A 5,192-nucleotide genomic window follows, 5' to 3' on the forward strand; every position below is an offset into this window, starting at 1 on the left:
GCTGTTGCTGTCCATTTTCTGTGTTGTTTCCATCCTCCTCAAGTTCACTACTTGGGGCTGAAAACTTATCTTCTTCCCTCAAGCCCTTCATGTGTTTAATGATTCACTTTGTCAGCAGATCCAAAACCATTCTCTTCACTGGTTGAAGGAGATGATCCTGCCCCTCTGCTTGACCCTACTGAGGTCACAGCTGGTGTGCTCTGTCCAGTTCTGGGCTGCCTAGTACAGAGAGACATGCAGCTCCTGCAGTGGATCCAGTGGAGGGCACAAAGATGATTTAGGGAATGGAACATCTCTGATGAGGAGACACTGAGGGAGCTGGGCCTCTTAAGTCTGGAGAAGACTGAGAGGGGATGTAATTAACGCTTACAAATATCTACAAACTGGGTGCCAATTGATGCCAGACTCTTTTCAGCGGTGTCCAGCAACAGGATGAGGAGCAAAGGCCATAAACTAAAAAACAGAAGAGGTTTCACCTCAGCATGTTGAAGAACTGCACACTGAGGGTGGCAGAGCACTGGGAGGGCTGCCCGGGGTTGTCATGGAGTCTCCCTCTCCGGAGACATCCCAAACCCACCTGGATGCTTCCTGTGTCACCTGCTCCGGGTGACCTGACTGGGCAGGGCGGTTGGACTGGATGGTTTCCAGAGATGCCTTCCAACCCTGACTGTTCTGTGATCGTCTTTACCCTAATTTTAAGTGCCAGTGCAACCTGAGCCACAGCCCTCTCTGCCTGCCTGTGGGGGGCCAACAATTGAATCCCTCCTCGATGTTAAACTCTTTGTGTGCCTGCATGCAAGGGGGAATGGTTTGAGAACACAGAGCAGCCTGTCTGTAACAGGGGTGTTTTCTGCAGCAGAGCCGTGGCGGGGATCGCTGCCCAGGTGCGTGGGGCCGGGCCGCTCGGGGGCAGCGCGGTGGGCATCGCTCCTTCTGTGAGGGCCGAGCTCCCGCCAAGCTCCCGCGGTGGGCATCGCTCCTTCTGTGAGGGCTGAGCTCCCGCCGAGCTCCCGCGGTGGGCATTGCTCCTTCTGTGAGGGCCGAGCTCCCGCGGCGGAGCCGGGCCGGGCCGGGCGGGCTGAGAGCGCCGCGGGCGGGCCCCACGGAGGGGCCGGGCCGGGGATACCACGGACCGTGCCCACCCGGCTCAGTCGGGAGCCAGTAGGGTTCACTGCTCTGACTGAGAGACTTGCTCCTACTACCGCGTGAAACTCACGCCCGAGGGTTAGGGAAAAGGTGTGAAGAGCAAAACTTTCCCCCCAGCCGGGAGCAGGGCGCGTTGCCCTCACGGGTGAAGGCTGAGGGGAGCGGCCGTCCAGGCGCTCTCCGGGGGCTGCTGATCACATCCCAGCACAACATTTCGTGCAAGTGTCACAGAGTTGTCAGGAGGTAAAATGGTTTCCTCTTTTCACAGCTGTTGCTCCTTTGGAAATGTAAAAGTGCCTGTAAGGATCAGGTGTTTTTCCTCTGTCACTTTCTGGTTTGTAGCTGTCTGTTTCAAAGGCTCGGGTTCTCCTCAGAGAGAATTTTGATCTCCTCAGAGATATGAGAGGCACAACAGGAGGCTGTTTCATGCCGCCATTAGACGGGTGAGAGATTTTGCCTAAATATCATTGGCTGTAGACCACAAAAAATATTTGGTGTGAAAACAGTGCAGCTGGTAAAATATTGATAACTTAAATGCACAAATGATACAATTTTTCAGGAGCAGCTCCAATTTAATGCCTGATGGAGCACTGTCATTCACACCTGTTTACATAATGCCTCTCTGTCTAGATTTGTACATTTAGAAACTATTGCTGAGATAGCAAATCACTCTTTGAATCTAATTAGGTAAGTCATCTCTATAAATGTTGCTTGCTCAAATGTGGCCTTATAAAAGAAATCAAACTGCAAGCATTTTTCCAGTCAGTGGAATGAACAACCAGAATTTGATGGCTGGCATGCTCTGCCTCACTGCCACAGGAGATGTTCAAAATTGCAGGCTCTCTTCCTTCAGGAGCAAAACCATGTTAAAAAACCAGCAGGATTTCAAAGGCCAGGACTATTTTTACTGATCTTGGACTAGGAAATAAATTTGTCTCCTTTGAGATCTAGAAGATTTCTAGAAATGCAAGTTGTTTGTTGGCATTGTTGATTTTTTTTTATTATTACTGGCTTATTGCTGTTTCAGATAAGAATAAATTTCCAAGCTCTGATGTTGATCCTGTCATTTGGTTGCAACCTTGCTTATAAGCAAGATGGGTCCCTGTCCATGATGTGTTGCTAAAATCAGGTCTCTGAGACTTTGAAAGATAGGAATACCTTGAAGAATGATGTTTGACACTGTTGCAACATTTTATTGGTAAATCCCCACTTGGCAAATTAAATACATTATTAAAAACAAAATTTTAGTTGTTGATAATGTAATTTAGACCTTATTTAAGATGCATTTATGTTCAGGAGTTAAAAAAAAAAAACCAAAACAACAACAACAACAACAAAAAACAAAAAAACCAACCAAACAAACAAAAAACTCACACAAAATCCAAAACCGAAACCTTAAAATTTGCTATTCCCAGTCATTGTTGTCCCAAGAATCTGTGAAGAAATTTTTTCAGGTCAGATCTTGATTCAGTTTCTTGTGTTTGCTCTTTGGTGTTCCCATTCCAATAGCACAGGCAATAGCCAGAAGTTTTACACTTTATGGGCACTGTTTCTGTAAGCACCCTAAACTTCACAGCAAACAGCAGCAGCAGGATTTAATTTGATGTGTTTTTACCAGAGCTACTGTTTAACACAGACATTGGAATATAGAGCTAAAGAACTGTACCTCTGGGCCAGTATAACTTAAATTCACTAAGAAAGTAGTGATGCTTCCAACATGGAGAGGTGGTTCCTTGTCCTATGTATAAGGGAGGCTTTACTGTTCCTTTCAGAATTCCCTCACTCAGAGTTCAGAGGAATTTTTCAATTCAGAGTAAGACAACATAACTTCAGAATAGTTGTCATGCCTGTGCTAAGCCATGTTCCTTATTTCTGCAATTCCTACCTTGATTTGCACAGCACCTAAACATCTTATAAACAAGCAGTTGATTAGTGCTGTGCATTGATGAGGAGTCAAGCAGGATAACTTCCATCCTCTGGACAGTCCTTAGGAATGCACGATTGGCTCGTAGCCCAGGGCCATCCTCTAAGCCGGGTACTATCGAAGTTATGGTGACAGGACAAGATCCGGCTCTGGTAAAGAGTGGTGACTTAGTGTGGTTCTGGTGGGTTAAAGTCAAAGTTTATGTGCTGGTTTGTTGTTTTGAGAGGGTTCATATTGTTCCCACAGCCTCTCATTTGAATTCAGTCCGGGTGCAAGGCCTCCTGGGAGCAGGGGAGCAGGGAAATGGTTCCCCACGGGAATGGATACAAATCCGGGGTGAGACCGAAAAGGGAACAAATACAGAGTGTGACGGGGAGGGATACAAACACAGGGTAAAATAGCAACATTTAACAATGGCAACTAAAGGCAAGTCCCAGAACTCTAACATTCAATGTTTAACAACAGACCAACCCTTCAAATTAAGACCTTATCAGCTTCATTAACATCAACTACCAATTACTACTCTGAAACAGAGCTCTCATCTCCAGGATTTCATTCCTCACAAAATGGGTAATGTTTGCTCTCTGAACACTGCTTTGACTGTTTGTAGGGGCTGTCCCTCAAGTGTAGCTTTTCCCCAGGGCAGTGGGGACAGATGAGATCTTCAGAAGCACCACCTCGAGCAGCAGAGTCGGGGCTGGTTCAGGGTGGGTGTCCCGCGTGTCCCTCTGTTCATGCCTTGTCCCCTCAGAGAGGGCCGTGTTTGGTGACACCTCTGCCCGCAGACATTTCCCCTTGGGCCCGCTGGGGCTGACCGCGCTGGGTGCGCTGGTTCGGGGTGGGTGTCCCGCGTGTCCCTCGGTTCATGCCCTGTCCCCTCAGAGAGGGCCGTGTTGGGTGACACCTCTGCCCGCAGACATTTCCCTTTGGAGCCTCTGGGCTGACCCCTCTGGGTGCGCTGGTTCGGTGTGGGTGTCCCGCGTGTCCCTCTGTTCATGCCCTGTCCCTTCAGAGGGCCGTGTTTGATGGCACCTCTGCCCGCAGACATTTCCCCTTGGGCCCGCTGGGCTGACCGCGCTGGGTGCGCTGGTTCGGTGTGGGTGTCCCGCGTGTCCCTCTGTTCATGCCCTGTCCCTTCAGAGGGCCGTGTTTGATGGCACCTCTGCCCGCAGACATTTCCCCTTGGGCCCGCTGGGCTGACCGCGCTGGGTGCGCTGGCAGCCGCCGCCCGCCAGAGGGAGCTCGGAGAAAGCGCCACGGCCACACAGAACAAGAGCGAGCGCTGCCGTCCGCTCCTGATGCGGGAACTCTGCTCTCTCCAAACATTTACATTCCCCGGCTCTAAACCTTCGTGTCAGAAATTCGGTTTCATCTTCCAATGTTTTTTTCCTGCTCTCCTCTCTGAAATACTTCACCAATTTTAATAATTGCTGTCTTTAGGTGTAGGCAAAAGAAACGATTTCTTAAGTTCTAATCATGTTGTGAGTTTCCAAAACGGAGAGGTTTTCCACAATGAACCTTTTAAAGAGTGGTTTAATAATGACAATAAGTGTGAAGGAATTTTCTACATTTTCTTTAAAAGAAGGGATTTTGATTTTGAAATTATCTGCTGCTTCCTGACTTAAATCAGGTACACTGTTATTTTCTGCAGAAAATTAAACACACCACCATATCTTTTGCTGTGTTCATAACATAAAAAATGTGAGCACTGCACACTCGTTGCTTTTTCCCTATCTTTACTAATAAAAAAATGTGTTAATAAAGTAACTCTTCTAAAGGAGATATTTCAATTTATTCATGTGAATTAACTCTCCTCTCACTTTGATCTGTTCACAATAGGCAATGTTTTTAACATTTTAATATAGAAAGAATTTATTATGTGAGGTGACTGTTTAAGTTCATCTTATGCATTTTTAGGATCAAGAAAAGAAGATATTCATTAATATTCCTTTGAGTATGGCTTATTTAAAGTCCTGTTTAATGCTGAACACACACACACACACAAAAAAAAAAAAAAAAAAAAAAAAAAAGCCAAACCAACCAAACACCATAGCTACATCTATTTAAGAAGGTTGGTTGGAACACAGGCTGTTGCTGTGTTGAATAACTACTGGGGAATGTG

Source organism: Zonotrichia albicollis, chromosome 11 (assembly GCF_047830755.1).
Source record: "Zonotrichia albicollis isolate bZonAlb1 chromosome 11, bZonAlb1.hap1, whole genome shotgun sequence".
In the NCBI taxonomy this organism is placed as follows: Eukaryota; Metazoa; Chordata; class Aves; order Passeriformes; family Passerellidae; genus Zonotrichia; species Zonotrichia albicollis.